Source organism: Piliocolobus tephrosceles, unplaced genomic scaffold (assembly GCF_002776525.5).
Source record: "Piliocolobus tephrosceles isolate RC106 unplaced genomic scaffold, ASM277652v3 unscaffolded_28997, whole genome shotgun sequence".
Lineage (NCBI taxonomy): Eukaryota > Metazoa > Chordata > Mammalia > Primates > Cercopithecidae > Piliocolobus > Piliocolobus tephrosceles.
The window spans coordinates 13,128-32,630 of NW_022312083.1; the positions used below are offsets into that span (position 1 = coordinate 13,128).

The 19,503-nt window shown below is 42.5% G+C and overlaps 1 long non-coding RNA gene across 1 annotated transcript; it reads left to right on the top strand.

Annotated features, from left to right (window-relative positions):
• The first annotated feature begins 5,291 nt into the window (after positions 1-5,291).
• LOC111533320 lies at positions 5,292-17,726 on the top strand. The gene is made up of 5 exons (XR_003308194.2): positions 5,292-6,240; positions 14,891-15,163; positions 15,739-15,790; positions 15,882-15,993; positions 17,189-17,726. It is a non-coding gene; the product is annotated as an uncharacterized LOC111533320 (long non-coding RNA).
• The last annotated feature ends 1,777 nt before the right edge of the window (positions 17,727-19,503 follow it).

The window sequence follows — 19,503 nt, forward strand, 5'->3', positions numbered from 1 at the left end:
GGATGGATGGATATATGGATGAATGGATAAATGGATGGATGGATGAATGATGGATGGATGGAAGGATGAACAGGTGAATGGATGGATGATGGAAGGATGGATGAATGAATGGATGGACGGACGAACAGGTGGATGGATGGTGGCTGAATGGATGGATGATAAAAGGATGGATGGATGAATGGAAGGATGACTAGGTGAATGGATGGATGACAAAAAGGATGGATGGATGATGGATGGAAGGATGAGGAGGCGAGTGAATTATTATGGAAGGAGGGATGGATGAATGGATGATGGATGCATGGAAGAATGAACAGGTGAATGGATGGATGATGAAAGGATGGATGGAGGGATGGATGAACAGGTGAATGGATGGACGGGAGAATGGATGGATGATGAAAGGATGGATGATGAATGAATGGATGGGTGGACGGACAGGTGAATGGATGGATCATGGATGGATGGAAGATGGTTGGATGGATAGAAGGATGAACAGCTGAATGGCTGGATAATGGAAAGATGGATGGAAGGATGGATGGAAAGATGGATGGATGGATGGATGGACAAACTGGTGAATGGATGGATGAAGAGGTGACCAGATGAATGACGGATGGATGGATGGATGGATGATGGATGGATAGAAGGATGAACAGTTGGATGGATGATGGAAAGATAGATGGAAGGAGGGATGGATGGACGAACAGGTGAATGGATGGACAGGTGAATGGATGGATGATAAAAGGATGGATGGATGATGGATGGACGGAGGGATAGATGATGGATGGATGGATGATAGATGGATGGGTGGAAAGACGAACAGGTGAATGGATGGATGATGGATGGAAGGATGGATGGAAGGATCCACTGGTGTATGGGAAGATGATGGAAGAATGGATGGATGAATGGATAATGGATGGATGGATGGAAGGTTGAACATGTAAACAGATAGATGATGGAAGGATGAATGGATGGGTAGATGGACAGGTGAATGGATGGATAGGCAGGTGAATAGATGGATGATAAAAGGATAGATGAATGATGGATGGATGATGGATGGATGGATAATGGATAGATGGATGGAAGGATGAACAGGTAAATAGATGATGGAAGGATGAACGGATGGATGGATGGACAGAGAGTGAGCAGCACAGGGGCCCTCCTGCATCCCTTGCCACTCACCTGGATGTACAGGTCCATCAGCTCGCTCTGCCGCAGGATGTAGTAGATCTTCCCCGCTTGCAGCCAGTCATGCGCCTCCTCTTTCTTCTGGAGGTCAATGAAAATCCCCAGACTTCGTTTGGTGTAGTCCAGAGTGGATCTGTAGGCCCTGGAATCAGACACAGGTGTCAGAAGAAGGGCTCTCATCCTCCTGGAACCAGTCTGCCTCCTCCCGTGGGTCTGGTGACAGATGAATCTGGCATGTGGGGACTGCGAACGGCCCTCTTGTGTGTGCAGTGTTCTGCCCTTCCCAGGCTGCTGGGAGGGCCAGGGTGAACACACACGGCATGGAAAAGATGAAGGACATCCTTCTGAGGGAATCGAGCATCACACTGCCCTGTGGCAGGAGGAGTGTGCTAGTCCATCTCCCCTGCCTCCCAGACATGGCCTGTGTCTTCTCCAGATGCACCAGGAGCCGTTAGTGTTCAGAGGCCATCTAGGCCGATGGTTCTCAAGGTGTGCAGACATCACAGTCACTCGGAGGCCTGTCTGTATAGCTTGCTGGCCCTGCCCCCAGAGCTTCCGGCTCCACAGGCCTGGGGCTGGCCCCAGAACTCCCACTTGCCACAAGCTCCTAGGTGATATAGATGCTGCTCTGCTGGTCCAGGGACTACACTTTGAGAAGCATGGCTCCAGCACACTGGCCCATTTTCCTTCTGTGAACCTGAGGCCAAGACTGGAGCCAGTCTCCCGGGTCCCCATGGAATCTAGCTCCTTCCCCGCTCTCTCACTAAGTCCGACACTCGAGGGGCTGTGACTGCAGCAATGTCACCAGACCCTGTGGGTGGGGTGGCCAGGGCCATGGTTACCCCACCAGGTCAGGATGCTCGGGGGAAGCCGAGTGGGCCACATATGGGACGTGAAACCTTGAAACCCTGCCCCAGGGAAGCAGGTGACACAGTTCTTCATCCTGGCTAACCCGGTGAAACCCCGTCTCTACTAAAAAAATACAAAAAAAAAAAACTAGCTGGGCGATGCGGTGGGCGCCTATAGTCCCAGCTACTTGGGAGGCTGAGGCAGGAGAATAGGGTGAACCCGAAAGGCGGAGCTTGCAGTGAGCTGAGATCTGGCCGCTGCATTCCAGTTTGGGTGACAGAGCGAGACTCCGTCTCAATAAAATAAATAAATAAATAAATAAATAAATAAATAAATAAATAAATAAATGGAACAACTGGGTAAGCACAGCTCATGCAGAGATGTCCAGCCATTTCAGAAGTGTTAAGGTTCATAGCAGTGTTCCCTGCACAGGCCCTGGGTTACTGCATTTTTGGGGAGGCACTGCCATCTCAAGCCTCCTTGTTTATGGCTCATGTTCTAATCCTCACACAGCACATGCTTGTCTTTAAAAACATCAAGGTGAAATAAACCACATGTTAATCCAGGTAGAATAAGTGGGCAATTAGAGAACTCACATAATTTTGTTGTATAATAGTAAACTTCTGCTGCATATTTAAAGGAAAATAGACAAGGTAATCTTTTTTATAAAAAGTGCAAATTATTCCACTGTTTCTGAATACTCACTGCTAAAACTCCACACTGAAGCATTGCCCAGAATGGTGGCCCGGGAAGCATTCTCAGTCTGGGACACGTTATTCCTCTTCTGTAAAAACTGCACCACTTTCAGACAGACTCTCAGGGAAAGACACAGAAAATTATCTCATTATTAGATTCGTGATCTGTTAGAGGTTTTCTATCGCTGAGGTCATCTGAGCCAGTAGTTTTCAAAATGAGTTGATGGCTTCATATCCTAAAATGTTGCATGTAAATTGTAGTTAAAAATAGTTTACTTTATTTTTCCATTCTAAGACAGATTTTTTTTATGCTTTACTTTTTCTAGAATTAGCATGCATCTTACAATAGATACACTGCATTAAATATGATGAGATCTCTTCTGTTCTTCTAAAAAATAGGCAATACATTTGTGATGAATATTGATTTAATAGCATCTCAGAATTTAAAACATCCAGGTTGCAATCATTAACTCTTCTACAATATTTAGATACAAGAAGGTCATATTTCTTTCTTTTTATAAGTCAAATTACATCTGGCAGAAACTCACATGTGTGAAGATATGGAAGATTCCAATTCATGGAGGTTCCTCGTCATATTCTGTGCCAGACACTGGAGGCGGGTATGGTGGCACTTCATGCTCCTCACCTTCTTGTCTCACTACTTTTCCTGGGACTGCCGACTGCTGGCCCTTTACTCTGAAGGGGGCGAGAGGACCACTGCCCCTGGCATTGGGGAGGGGATGCTCCTCACAGCACAAGAAGTGCCAGGAAGGCAGCCATCACATGCTGGAACCTTGGCCACACCAACCACATCTGGGGAATTGCATGTGGCTAGGGTCTAGCCCATTAGGAATGCTACTGTTCTGGGAATATCTCCCCGGTATCTTCATTTTCTTTTTCCATTGGCTAGTCCAGTTTAACCCCTTAGATGATTCTAGATCTCCCCTGAAAATACCTAGGTGAGAGTTATCCAGGCAAATTCCCTTTTCCTCCTTTAAAACCATAAAGGCCATATGCGTGTGTGTGTGTGTGTGTGTGTGTGTGTGTGTGTGTGTGTGTTACAGAGAGGCCTAATCTGCAAAAGCACAGCTTGGCCTTCAGGAAATAGATGGGAAAAGGGAAAAGGGCTGCTTTATTATTTCCTTGTGCCTTCAAAGCACACACAAAGAAAATATCAGTTAGTACTTTCTCTAGTAATTCCATCTGTAACATTGAGCATTTAAAAGTTGTTATAATACATTTAAATACCTTGCCCATACAAGCGCATTATAAAATGTAGCATTAATGAAACAATTAAATGTCCCAACTTAACCTGTCTTCTTGTAAGCCATTAAATAAATTTCTCCCACTATCTCTATGAATATGTTTACCATTTGTGCAAATATACCACTGAATAGAGATAGTAGACAATTTTTATTTTGACAGCAATCCACTCGTAAAATTACACACAAAAAATCTGCTGTAACCTACGTGTATTGGCAGATGCAATTAAATGTGAGCCAAGGCCCCTTTGGTCATGCATGTGTTTTTATGATTTTGTCTGTTCCTTTTTTGACTTACATATTTATAATACAGAATGTGAGAAGAGTTAGCTCTTTGTAGTTATTTAGCTGTAAGACATAGAAAACTGTTCTAGAACCTTTAAACAGCAGTTGTAGGAATTTTTTTAAAGTCCATGAAATTACAAGTCAAGATATTATTTTAAATTATTATTCTTTGAAACTACTTTTCCATATACATCAAGATTGATCAGTAGTATATAAACAAAGTAGGAAAGTATGGTTACCATATTTTATAATGACACCTCATGTTGCTTGTTTCTTTTATAATTAAGTAATAAATTGAGCTTACAAAAATATTTATATTAATAAAATGGTTATCATTGGTAATGTTTGAGTTTTTTTGTACATTTTTATGTAACAACAAAAAAGTTACTATTAAAAATGGTTTTAAAAAAATTGGAGCAAGCCTAACCTTCATTTTATGAACACAATAACCTGAGGCTCATCAGGGCTGGTGACTCACACAGGTGCACACCCAGCATTGCTGGATATCGGCTCAGGATCCAGAATGAATTTGAATAATTCCTGCTAAATTAACAAATGCACTTTAAAATAGGCCCATATTAATCCCAAAGTAACTAAACCTGTGGAATTTGTAAAAGAAGATGTTTATGAATGAGAACGTGGCCTTCCGACACTAGTTCAGATTCTCCCCTTTCTAAAAGAATCTTCAGTCTCCATTTTCCCATTATGAGATTTCAGAGGAGAGCCTGGTGGCACTTACAGCAGACATCACAGATATCTGAGTGTTTCGGTTGAGGATGGTAAAGGCTTTGTTTGTTTCATGAAACCTTTGTTTTCTAGGGGAAAAAAACACAGGTTTGAGTCTAAAGTCAATCCTCCCACTGAAATATTTCAATGACGCTGAAAAAGGTTGTTGTGTTTCGCAGGTGCAAGCGGAGCCGTGCAGTCCTGACTTCTGAGTGGAGCTAGAGGAGAATTATGTTAATGTATTTGCACTCCTTGCTCAATTTTTAAATATAAATATACTTACGCAATGCTTTTTAATGAGAATAAAATAGTTTAACCATGTTTACGCACCTATTTTAGTTATTACATTCTCTAAGCTATTTTTGTCGTCACAACCATGGAAGCACTCCACTGTCTCCATTTCAGAAAGTAGACAGTAACTGAACAAAACTGTCCACTTTTAAAAAACATGATTTATTTCATTATGAAAGTTCATAGTTGATGTAATTAATACCTTTTTGTGGTCTTAATTCAATGGGTGTGGGCATCTGCACACTGTCGTGGGTCCACCGTTGTGGTGAAATTGCACACGGTGGTCTCACTGCCCTAAACAGCCAGGGCTCTCTGCCCATCCATCCTTTCCTCTCCCCAACCCTTGTCAACCATTGATTGTTTTACTATCTATGTAATTTTCCCTTTTCCAAAATGTCATGTAATTGGAATTATACAGTATGTAGCCTTTTTGGCTTCTTTCACTTAGTGGTATGCATTTTGGGTCCCTGTGTGCCTTTTCATGATTAGATAGCTCATTTATTGTCTCACTGAATGATATTCCATTGTCTGTAGTTGCCAGAATTTATTTATCCATTCACCTACTGAAGTATATGTTGGTTGCCTCCAGTTTCTGGCAATCCTGAATAAAGCTCTGAACATTTGTGTGCAAGTTTCTGTGTCAACATAACTCTTGAAGGAATGACAAGGAAAGGTGTATTTGCCTGATCCCAGGAATCAATATAAACATCCATGATAACCCCACCTTTTTTTTTTTAAATGTATGATTTGGATGAAACAAGAGAACGAGACTGACTGTTGCTGAGTCCCTGCTGCAGTCCTGACACAGCTGGAGACACCCTGCTCTCCTGCTCTCCTTATTTTGTTGATGCTTTTGAGGACCATGTTGTCTGACGAAGACGGTTCCCATCCAACTCTGCCCCTGGTGTGTCACGTGCTGGCCTTGTCAACACACATGAGAACCTGACAGGGTGAGTGTTATAACCCTATCTATAGAAAAGGAAACGTCTCTAAAGTCTTTAGCATCTTGCCTGAGTTCGGACACTTAGCAGAGGCCTGAGTTTAGATGCAGCCCCGTCTTGCTCTTTGACAGCCTCAGCACCACATGCCCTGGGTGACCCACGCGTGAGTCACTGACAGCCCTCGTGGTTGGCCTGTGGCCAGCACAGAGCGAAATGGCCCACTGACCTTTTCAGACATTCAGGCAATTTGTGATAGAGCGTATGTGGTCACTCCCAGTTAGTTCTGTTGTTCAGTTTAATAGAATACCTAATTCTATGTTTATTATGAATAAAGGGAGATCTCTTGTGCTTTTTTTTTTTTGGAGATGGAGTCTTGCTGTGTTGCCCAGGCTGGAGTACAGTGGCGTGATCTCACTCACTGCAAGCTCTGCCTCCCGGGTTCACGCCATTCTCCTGCCTCAGCCTCCCGAGTAGCTGGGACTACAGGCGCCTGCCATCATGCCTGGCCTTTTTGTATTTTTAGTAGAGATGGGTTTCACTGTGTTAGCCAAGATGGTCTCGATTTCCTGACATCATGATCCGCCCACCTCGGCCTCCCAAAGTGCTGGGACTACAGGCGTGAGCCACTGAGCCTGGCCTGTTGTGGTTTTTAAGAATATGAAGCATATCTATTTTTTCTACAAGTTGGAAGTTCCAATACTACAGGAAGCATAAAAGCAGGTTATAATGATGGGTCTTTTATAAGACTGAATTCACATCAAACTGAATCAGTAACTCCAGCCATATGAACAGGGTGAGACATTAAACATTTAATGAAAAGAACTCCTTTCTTAGGTCACAGCAAGGACTAGATATATCTAATTATGCCCAGGAAGATGTATTGTGATATTTACAGGTAATCACTCATTTAATTCAAAGGGTATTTATTAATCGTCTGCTCTGGGCATAACGTCAATCGAAAGCAATGTGTTCACATGGAAAAAAAAACTTACCTGAGGTGGCTGGGCGCAGTGGCTCATGCCTGTAATCCCAGCACTTTGGGAGGCTGAGGCGGGTGGATCACCTGAGATTGGGAGTTTGAGACCAGCCTGACCAACATGGAGAAACTCCATCTCTACTAAAAATACAAAATTAGCTGGGCGTGGCGGTGCGTGCCTGTAATCCCAGCTACTCGGGAGGCTGAGGCGGGAGAATCACTTGAACTGGAGAGGAGGAGGTTGCAGTGAGCCGAGATTGTGCCACTGCACTCCAGCCTGGGCAGCAAGAGTGAAACGCCATCTCAAAAAAACAAAAACAAAAACGAAACTTACCTGAGGCTCTAAGTCAACTTTCCACAACCAGCACACATTTCTAATTTGAAATACATATCTAAAGCTTTGAATGCATAAATAGCTATCCCAATCTAGAACTAAGTCAATAGTTGCTTTGAATTGTTTGAATTATCCTGGGAATCGGAAAGATATGTCTACATGAAACAGTAAAGTTTATATTAGAATTAGTAAACTTTAGAAGACCATTTTAATCTTAATATATAAACATACTACCTAGGTACACTGTTTAAATACATCTACAACCTACTAATTTTAGATTTAAGTAAATCATTAAACTTTAAAGTTGGAAAAGATTCCAGTGTTAGAGCTCTAGACTGTAAATCCTGAATGTTTTTCTAAAATTTTTCGAGTTTTTATCTGGATATACGGATTTTCCATGTCTCTAACAACTGCAAGAAATTTCACTTGGAGTCTCCACATAGTCAACTATGTGATGGCAACATCAGTGTAACAGATAGTATCACAAACATCCTGTGACTTTTATATGTATATTTTAAAATACTTTAAGTTCTGAGATACACGTGCAGAATGTGCAGGTTTGTTACATAGGTATAGATGTGCCATGGTGGTTTGTTGCACCCATCAACCCATCATCTAAATTAGGTATTTCTCCTAATGCTATCCTTCCCCTAGCCCCCAACCTCACAACAGGCAGTGGTGTGTGATGTTCCCCTCCCTGTGTCCATTTGTTCTCATTGTTCAACTTCCACTTATGAGTGAGAATGTGTGGTGTTTGGTTTTCTGTTCCTGTGTTGATTTGCTGAGGATGATGGTTCCAGCCTCATCCATGTGCCTGCGAAGGACTTGAACTCATTGTTTTCCATGGCTCCATAGTATTCCATGGTGTATATGTGCCACATTTTCTTTATGCAGTCCCCAGATAACTGTTGTATTTTTAGTAGAGATGGGGTTTCACCATGTTGGCCTGGCTGGCCTCAAACTCCTGGCCTCAAGTGATTTACCTGCCTTGGCCTCCCAAAGTGCTGGGATTACAGGCGTGAGCCGCCACGCCCGGCTGAGGTCAAGTTTTGGAGTTTTATCTTCTTCTTTTATTGGGCCTTGTTTCTCTGTTTGTTTGTGTGCCTTGTAACCTTTTTCTTTAACCGAGATTTGAATATCTAAAAAACGAATACCTCTTACAGTCTTTGCCTACTGGCTTTATGCAGAGGAAGACCTTCACCAATCGCCTGGCTGGAGTTGTAAAACTTCTTGGACCTGTTTTGATCTCTTGCTCTTCCTGGCATCTGACTGCAGAACTGCAGCTCTAGTGTGCTTCTTCCCTCTGTTTTTAGTGGCTTCCAAAATTCTAGCGCTAATCCCATCAGTGTTTTGAGTCAGGTGAAACAGAAAGCAGCCCCCTGGGCAGCCCCCACACGAGCCAAAATGTTTGGTGAAAGATCAGCTCTTTTCTTTCTGTTCCAAGGGGAGAGCTTGAGTGTGAAGAATTTTCTCCTGATTGCTCGGTACTGTATGGCATAGGGGAGCAGCACTAATGGACACACCAAATGCTATGAATTGTCCTTCCCTTTTCACTGAAACCCCTTCTTGGTTTTACAATGGCCTAGGTGCTCTAATTTCTCAGCTTGTTTATAGGATTCTCACAGAGGTATTCTGGTCGGTATATTGTTTTTAAGTTGGTGTCTCTGTGAGGAAAGAAGGGGCTGTAGCTTTCTAGTCCATCGTCTATTGACATCTTACTATACAATATTTACTGACTTAATTAATTAATTTAGTTTTGAGACAGGGTCTCCAGACACTGCGGTTTCCCAGACTGGAGTGCAGTGACACAATCTTGGCTCACTGCAGCCTCCACCTCCCAGGCTCAGGTGATTCTACCTCCTCAGCCTCCTGAGTAGCTGGGACTACAGTCACATGCCACCATACCTGGCCAATTTTTTGTATTTTTTTCTTTGAATGGAAACAGGGTTTCACCATGTTGCCCAGGCTGCTCTCGAATTACTGCACTCAAGCAATCTGCCTACCACCATGCCCTGCCCTATGCAATTTTTAAATTTATGAGTTTTCAGATATCTAATGACTTCCTATTATGGTGAATGAAGATTTTCTTTTTTTTTAGATGGAGTTTTGCTCTTGTTGCCCAGGCTGGAGTGTAGTGACGTGATGTCAGCTCACTGCAACCTCCACCTCCTGGTTTCAAGTGATTCTCCTGCCTCAGCCTCCCGAGTAGCTGGGACTACAGGCACCTGCCACCACACCCTGCTAATTTTGTATTTTTAGTAGAGATGGGGTTTCACCATGTTGGCCAGGCTGTTCTCGAACTCCTGACCTTCTGATCTTCCCTCCTCAGCCTCCCAATGTACTGGGATCACAGGCGTGAGCCACCATGCCTGGCCCTGAACATTTTTTAAAATCTAAATTTTACCCATTTCTCACATTCTTTGTTTTCCCAAATTGTTGGGAACAAGCCCCCAAATGTGGCCATAAACTAGCCCCAAAACTGGCCATAAACAAAATCTCTGCCTTCTGCCTGGGGAACTCCCGCAAAAAGTTCCAACGGTGGTCTGTGGACCCCTGCCACTGGGGATGCTAGGATTACTTCTAGGAAGGTCTAGTTTAAATTTAAAAGGAGTACAAATATATACAGGAGTCATTGATTTAGATTACAATGGGGAAATTCAAACTGTTGTATCTACATCTGTTCCTGGAAAGCAGAGGCAGGAAAGCGTATAGCACAGCTCCTGATTATGCCGTATGTGGAAATGGGGAAAAGTGAAATTAAATGATCAGGAGGATTTGGAAGCACAAATAAACAAGGCACAGCAGCTTATTGGGTGAATTAAATTACTGATAAACATCCTACCTGTGAAATAACTATTCAGGGAAAGAAATTTCAAGGTGTGGTAGATACAGGAGCAGACATTTCAATCATTTCTCTGTAACACTGGTGATCCGCATGGCCAATTCAATTTAACATAGTTTAATTTAACATAGTTGGAGTTGGTGAAGCCCCTGAAGTATATCAAAGTAGTTATGTTTTGCATTGTGAAGGGTCTGATGTACAGCTTGGGACTATTCAGCCGATTATAATTTCTATACCTATAAATTTATGGGGGAGAGATTTATTACAACAATGCAGAGCACAAGTTCTAATTCCAGAACAATTATATAGCCCTCAAAGTCAACATATGATGCATTAAAAGGGATATGTCCCTGGTGTGGGACTAGGAAAAAATTTGCAAGGTTTGAAAGAACTGCTTAAGTGGAAAGATAAAGTTCCCACCGAGGTTTAGGATAGCATTTTTGATGGTGGCCATCGTTAAGCCTCCAGAACCTATACCTTTGAAATGCTATCCAAATTGGCTAGAACAATGGCCGCTGAGTAAAGAGAAACTACAGGCTTTAGAGGACTTGGTTACTAAACAATTCTCGATAATAATTTTCCTAAAATGAACCCACGTTACTGCCTCTGGTCTCAAATGCAGATGCAGCATTACCTGGAAAGAAGCTAAAGCTGGGCGGTTCCAAGATGGCCAAATAGGAACAGCTCCAGGCTACAGCTCACAGCGTGAGTGACACAGAAGACGGGTGATTTCTGCATTTCCAACTGAGGTACTGGGTTCATCTCACTGAGGCGCATTGGACAGTGGGTGCTGGACAATGGGTGCAGCCCACCGAGCGAGAGCCGAAGCAGGGTGACACATTGCCTCACCCAGGAAGTGCAAGGGGTAAGGGAATTCCCTTTCCTAGCCAAGGGAAACCCTGACACACAACACCTGGAAATTCGGGTCACTCCCACCCTAATACTGTGCTTTTCCAAGGGTCTTAGCAAACTGCACACTAGGAGATTATATCCTGCACCTATCTTGGAGGGTTCTATGCCCACGGAGCTTCGCTCATTGCTAGCACAGCAGTCTGAGATCTAACTGCAAGGCGGTAGTGAGGCTGGGGGAGGGGTGCCCGCCATTGCTGAGGCTTGAGTAGGTAAACAAAGGGACCAGGAAGCTCGAATTGGGTGGAGCCCACCGCAACTCAAGGAGGCCTGTCTGCCTCTGTAGACTCCACCTCTGGGGACAGGGCATAGCCAAACAAAAGTCTGCAGAAACCTCTGCAGATTTAAATGTCCCTGTCTGACAGCTTTGAAGAGAGTAGTGGTTCTCCCAGCACAGAGTTTGAGACCTGAGAATGGGCAGACTGCTTCCTCATGTGGGTCCCTGACCCCTGAGCAGCATAACTTGGAGGCACCCCCCAGTAGGGGCTGACTGACTCCTCACACAGCCAGGTGTCCCTCTGAGATGAAGCTTCTAGAGGAACGATGAGGCAGCAACATTTGCTGTTCAGCAATATTCACCATTCTGCAGCCTCTGCAGCTGATACCCAGGCAAACAGGGTCTGGAGTGGACCTCCAGCAAACTCCAACAGACCTGCAGCTGAGGATCCTGACTGTTAGAAGGAAAACTAACAAACAGAAAGGACATCCACACCAAAACCCCATCTGTATGTCACCATCATCAAAGACCAAAGGTAGATAAAACCACCAAGATGGGGGAAAAACAGAGCAGAAAAGCTGAAAATTCTAAAAATCAGAGCACCTCTTCCCCTCCAAAGGAATGCAGCTCTCACCAGCAATGGAACAAAGCTGGATGGAGAATGACTTTGATGAGTTGAGAGAAGAAGGCTTCAGATGATCAAACTTCTCTGAGCTAAAGGAGGAAGTTCGAACCCATCGCAAAGCTAAAAACCTTGAAAAAAGATTAAACGAATGGCTAACTAGAATAACCAATGTAGAGAAGTCCTTAAATGACCTGATAGAGGTGAAAACCATGGCATGAGAACTACGTGACAAATGCACAAAGTTCAGTAACCAATTCGATCAACTGGAAGAAAGGGTATCAGTAATTGAAGATCAAATGAATGAAATGAAGTGAGAAGAGAAGTTTAGAGAAAAAAGAGTAAAAAGAAATGAACAAAGCCTCCAAGAAATATGGGACTATGTGAAAAGACCAAATTTACATCTGATTGGTATACCTGAAAGTGACGGGGAGAATGGAACCAAGTTGGAAAGCACTCTGCAGGATATTATCCAGGAGAACCTACCCAACCTAACAAGCCAGGCCAACATTCACATTCAGGAAATACAGAGAACACCACAAAGATACTCCTAAGAAGAGCAACTCCAAGACACATAATTGTCAGATTCACCAAAGTTGAAATGAAGGAAAAAATGTTAAGGGCAGCCAGAGAGGAAGGTCGGGTTACCCACAAAGGGAAGCCCATCAGACTAACAGCGGATCTCTCAGCAGGAACTCTGCAAGCCAGAAGAGTGGGGGCCAATATTCATCATTCTTAAAGAAAAGAATTTTCAACCCAGAATTTCATATCCAGCCAAACTAAGTTTCATAAGTGAAGGAGAAATAAAATCCTTTACAGACAAGCAAATGCTGAGAGATTTTGTCACCACCAGGACGGCCCTGCAAGAGCTCCTGAAGGAAGCACTAAACATGGAAAGGAACAACTGGTACCAGCCACTGCAAAAACATGCCAAAATGTAAATACCATCGATGCTAGGAAGAAACTGCATCAACTAATGGGCAAAATAACCAGCTAACATCATAATGACAGCATCATATTCACACATAACAATATTAACCTTAAATGTAAATGGGCTAAATGCTCCAATTAAAAGACACAGACTGGCAAATTGGATAAAGTGTCAAGACCCATCAGTGTGCTGTATTCAGGAGACCCATGTTATGTGCAGAGACACATATAGGCTCAAAATAAAGGGATGGAGGAAGATCTACCAAGCAAAAGGAAAACCAAAAAAGGCAGGGGTTGCAATCCTAGTCTCTGATAAAACAAACTTTAAACCAACAAAGATCAAAAGAGACAAGGCCATTACATAATGGAAAAAGGATCAATTCAACAAGAAGAGCTAACTATGCTAAATATATATGCACCCAATACAGGAGCACCCAGATTCATAATTCCTCAACAGTATAATTGTGAATTAGCGATGAACAGCTTTTTGAAAGTTCTTTAAGAGATTCAAGCAAGCACCCAGGTTTGAGAGCCATTGACACCAGGCAATCCTGTCACTCACAGATGAAGCCGTTAAGACATCCAGATCAGTCAGAGCTGATAGTCACTGCACACTGGCGGATGTGCCATGGGCACTGCTGGTTGTTATGACCACCATCTTTTCTCATTGGTCAATGGCCATCCTGTGTCCATAATGATGGTTAGTGTCCATGATAAAAATTTCAAATACAATTATATTTTGCAGCTAATAAGTAGTAACATTGAATGAGCACTAAGAATCTTCCTGCCATGAAGTCAGTTGTGTGTTCTCTGCATTCCCTGACTCTCACTTTTTGTGTAAAGTTTTGTGTATTACCTGATGAATAGAACAAAACTTGTTTGTGCCCATTAAACAGGTAATTCATGTTTTCAAAAGATAAGCATTATCTTTCCTTTATCACTTCTAATAATTCAACTCTGTAGTCCTGATCAGTGTGGCTTACGAACTGGAAGACAAAAGACATTTTAAAAAATCTAATAGCTAAGTTAGTTTTTGAAGCTATTAATATTGCTAAAATTATTGCTATAGAAAAGAGAAAAAAGCATGCTGAATAGAACTCTGTTCTTAGAGATTTCTCCTGAAAAAGTCACATGTTATTTCTTCTCACCTCCATTGGCAAAAAAAAAAAAAAAAAAAAAAAAAAAAAGCTATATGGTCATGCAAAAATTTAAGCAGGTGGGTTGGAATAGTCAGAATGCATTCATAAAAACTGAACTGAAAATATTTGGAGAACAGCACCAATAACTATTGTGAATGCCAACATGCATCCCTAACAACCCCGTGCTGTTACTCTCCAAAGTTTTTATGTCTTGCAAAGTATTAGAACTTCCTATCTGAAGCCATACCACTCAGGGACTGCAAAATACATAATGACATCTCCTTTAGGATGTCCTTAGAGAATTCAAGGAAAAGAAGTTAAATAATTTAAAAAGGGCTTTTGGGTACAGCTATTTAGCAGTAGGGGGTAAGAGTAGAGATAGATTGTAAAGATAATAGTAGGGTTAGGGTTAGGATTAGGGTCTGAGTCAGAGTCAGGGCCGGAAGTATGGTTAGAGGTGGGGTCATGGTCAGGGTCAAGATCAGAGTCAAGGTCAAAGTCAGTGTCAGAATTAGGGACCAGGGTAGGGATCAGGGTTTAGGGTCAGGGTCCAAGTCTAGAGACAGGATTGCGGTTAGGATTAGAACCAGAGCTTTGTTCTCCTCAGGACCCACCGAGAAGAGGCCATGGCTTGGAGCACCTGGTATAGGATTGCGGTTAGGATTAGAACCAGAGCTTTGTTCTCCTCAGGACCCACCCGAGGAGAGGCCATGGCTTGGAGCACCTGGTAGTGTGTCCACAGTGAAGACCAGAGTTTCGTTGTCCTCAAGACTGACCTGGGGGGACCTGGCTGCGGGCCAGTGAGGAAGGTGAGGCAAAAGCTTCCTGTCTGCTCTCCGGGTGCTAAAGGGAGCTCTGCCATGGGCTTTACTTCACACGTTATATCCTGCAAGTCTTGTTTTACAAAAGCATCCCTTCCTCGAGGCTTTGGTTGCTCATCATCACAGCGTGTCATAACACATGGTAAGTTTGGGTTTGCTTCAGTGGGGAGATCTTGGTATAGAGAAAGGAGAAATGCTTAGAGCCACTGTCAGGACAGTTGGAATGAAAGCTGAAGATGGGCAGAGGCTGGAGGAAACATGTGCACCCCCTGTAAATGCTTTTATTCATGTTTTCATTACTCATTTTTCTTACAGTGCTAAATTAGTAAAAATAGTATTGAAAAATTGAAAAGTAGGCATATTAAAACTTGCAACATTATTTAAGTTTAAATATATTATTTGTACCTCATCAACATTTTTTATTTTGTTGAGAAAGTCAAAGGTTAATTGGCAGCATATTTTTAATAGTAGATAGAATAATGTGTTTTATAAACATTGACATCCTACATTATGTGTGTGAACCCTGAAAATCTGAGACAGGTCTCAGATTTTTTAGAAAGTTTATTTTGTCAAGTTAGAGGATGCGCCCGTGATGCCTCTGCAGGAGGTCCCGACAACACGGGCCCAAGGTGGTCGGGGCCCAGCTTGGTTTTACACACTTTAGGGAGACATGAGACATCAATCAATGTGTGAGAGATGTACCTTGGTTCACTCCAGAAAGGTGAGACAACTTGAAGAGAAGGCCAGACAGGGAGCTTCCAGGTCATAGGTACGTAAGAGACAAATGGTTTCATTCTTTTGAGTTGCCGGTTACCCTCTCCCGATGTGGCACTCAGATACGCATTTCTCTTGGTGAGCAGACGGGTGACTCTCAGAGGGAGTCCTGTGTTGGAGACAAGCATTCTGACCTGTAGCTGATTGCAGGAGCTTTCAGGAAAGCATCAGTGGGAAATAATATCTAAATGACGAAAGGTATGAAATGGCTGTGATGAAAGATCTGATGAGAGTTAATTATACCACAATTGACAAAGATATCTGATTTTTTTCCCTGTGGCATACAACATTTAAAATAATAACTGGAATTATGACTCATAACTCTATACCAGCACATAGCATGAATAAGGAGGATGCTGACAAATTTCCAGGAATTTTATATAATTTCTGAAAACATAATATTTTACCTATACAAATATAATACAGGGAAGGTTAGGTATCTCTTTTCACTTGTATATTTTGTATGGTTTTCCTTATAAAATATTACATCCTATTTTTCTTGCAAAACATGCCCTACTTTTCTTACATACTTTGCATAGAGTTGTTTCTAGTTATTCTATTATTTCTAGTAGTTTTTTGTTTTTTGCTTTTTTTTGAGACAGAGTCTCGCTCTGTCCCCCAGGCTGGAGTGTGGTGGCATGATCTCAGCTCACTGAAAGCTCCACCTCCCGGGCTCATGCCATTCTCCTGCCTAAGTCTCCTGAGTAGCTGGGACTACAGGCGCCTGCCACCATGCCCAGCTAATTTTTTGTATTTTTAGTGGAGACATGGTTTCACCGTGTTAGCCAGGATGGTCTCAATCTCCTGACCTCATGATCCACCCATCTTGGCCTCCCAAAGTGCTGGGATTGTAAGCGTGAGCCACTGTGCCTGGCCTGTTTCTAGTAGCTTTATTTACATATATTGATTATAATTTTAATACTTTTATTTTCCAGAGAAAACTAGGAAATAGACCGTTTTAAACTGTCATATGTTAGCATTCTGCAGTAGATTAGAAAATGTATGAGTATACCATCTCCCAACATCGGGATGTGTTTTCTCATAGTACATATGTTTCTCATAGTACACAGTACGGTGTGGTAGTTTCTCATAGTACATAGTATAGTGTGGTAGGCAAAAACATGTTTATTAACAGGCCAAAATATCGAGTTCCTTTGTAAAAATAAGAAGCCAAAAGTATATAAACTTGAATTACCTATGTCCAGTAATTAATGTTTTAGTATTGTATCTTATTTATAAATGATCTAGATATTTAAGGGAAATATTTTACTTAGCTTAACTTTAAGGTTACAAATTACCAAAATTATTTTGGAAACTACTATTAGGCAGATTTACTGTAAAAAACTTATTATTGAAATAACGCTTTTCGCTTTTCACAACATGGCACCAAAAGCGAAGAAGGAAGCTCCTGCCCCTCCTAAGGCCAAAGCCAAAGCAAAGGCTTTAAAGGCCAAGAAGGCAGTGTTGAAATGTGTCCACAGCCCCCCAAAAAGAGAAGATCTGCACGTCACCCACCTTCCAGCATCCCAAGACACTGCGACTGCGGAGGCAGCCCAGATATCCTGGGAAGAGCGCCTCCCGGAGAAACAAGCTTGACCACCATGTTATCATCAAGTTTCCACTGACCACCGAGTCAGCCATGAAGAAGATAGAAGACAACAACACACTTGTGTTCACTGTCGATGTTAAAGCCAACAAGCACCAGATCAAACAGACTGTGAAGAAGCTCTGGGACGTGGATGTGGCCATGGTCAACATCCTGATTCAGCCTGATGGAGAGAAGAAGGCATATGTTCGACTGGCTCCTGATTACGATGCTTTGGATGTTGCCAACAAACTTGGGATCATCTAAACTGAGTCCTGCTGGCTGATTCTAAATAGATGTATATCTTTTCACCATAAAAAAAGGAAATAATGTTTTTCATAAAAATGACGACTTAAAATCTAAAAGCTTATAGATTTGATTCTAATTATCTAGTAAGTATAATATTAGCTTCCTGTAAACACTCAAGCAGAATAGAAACTTGTTTGTTGGCCGGGCACAGTGGTTCACACCTGTAATCCCAGCACTTTGGGAGACTGAGGTGGGCGGATCATGAGGTCAGGAAATCAAGACCATCCTGGCTACACTGTGGAACCCTGTCTCTACTAAAAATACAAAAAAAAAAAAAAAAAAAAAAATTAGCTGGGCGTGGTGGCAGGCGCCTGTAGTCCCAGTTACTTGGGAGGCTGAGGCAGGAGAATGGCGTGAACCCAGGAGGCGGAGCTCGCAGTGAGCCGAGATCACACCACTGCACCCCAGCCTGGGTGACAGAGAGAGACTACATCCCCCCCCCCAAAAAAAAAGAAAAAAAAAGAAACTTGTTTTATATTTAATAGTGATAACTCTGAAGACATAGTTGTTTTATTACACAAAAAATATTAAATTTATCTTACTTAACTAACTTGTATACAAATCGCGTTAACTTGAAAAACATTTGGATTGGTTCCTATGTTTCTAGGAGTTTGGGGAATATTTATTTATAAATGATTATTTTTTTTCCAAGCCAAGTTAGAATAGAACACTTTCAGAGAATTTTATAAATGAATTTTGCAATGCTACATTTCTACTCATTGGATTACAAGTTCTCAGGCATCCAAAATGATTAACAAAATGAAGATTTCTAGGGCTTCTGTGGGAGAGTATGGAAGGTGTTTTTGAACTTTTTAATGCTGTCAGCTGAAGAATGATGAGCTTCATAAATTCGGAAAGGAGAGATTTCATTATGTTTTTGTTTTTTTGAGTCGGAGTTTCACTCTTGTTGCCAAGGCTGGAGTGCAGTGGAGTGATCTTGGTTCACTGCAGGCTGCACCTCCCAGGTTCAAGCGATTATCCCGCCTCATCCTCCCTAGTAGCTGGGACTACAGGAATGCACCACCATGCCCAGCTAATTTTTGTATTTTTAGTAGAGACGGGGTTTCACCATGTTGGCCAGGATAGTCTTAATATCTTGGTCTCAGGTGATCCACCCACCTCGGCTTCCCAAATTGCTTTGATTACAGGCATGAGCCACTGCACCCAGTGAGAGATTTATTTCCTATAAAGGGTTGCAGCCTGCAGGATAGTCCTGACAGGCTAGAAAGCATAACCTCCAGCCAGAAGTCAGAAACAGACACTTCAAGGGAGAGGTAAAGGAAATAGTAATTTATACTGAGTGGCGTAGCCAAATACACATATTTAATAAGCTCTAGGAGGAGTCATGCATATTTCTTAAAGGAGAAATGCATGCATGCGCAATTGAGTTTCTTGCTCCTTCATGGGTTCAATGTACAAAAAATTGGCAGTGTTAGCATGATCCCAGGGTGGAGTTTTCAGCCCTCTGACATTAAAAGGTGAAGCAGAGGATATGAAAACTCGCTCTGTCCATCCTGTGTACGCTGTCCAGAACCTCTCCGTCATGGGTGGTCCCTTATCAGGCAAGAGAGGAGAGGCAGCTTCAGGTAGTTGGTTGAAATCAGCGGTGGAGTCTTTTGAAAGGCTTGTTTCTGTTAAATCCTTAGGGAAGAAAGCCTCATCATGGTTAGCAGAGGAGGTGGTATAACGAGGTGTATCTGACCCTGTCATCCCATCCTGCCCAACTTGTAATAGGGGAGGAAAAATAATTTTCTCTCCACCTTTACGGAATTCTAAGATGGGACCCTCTGTAAATCCGAGAACTCAGTTTTGAA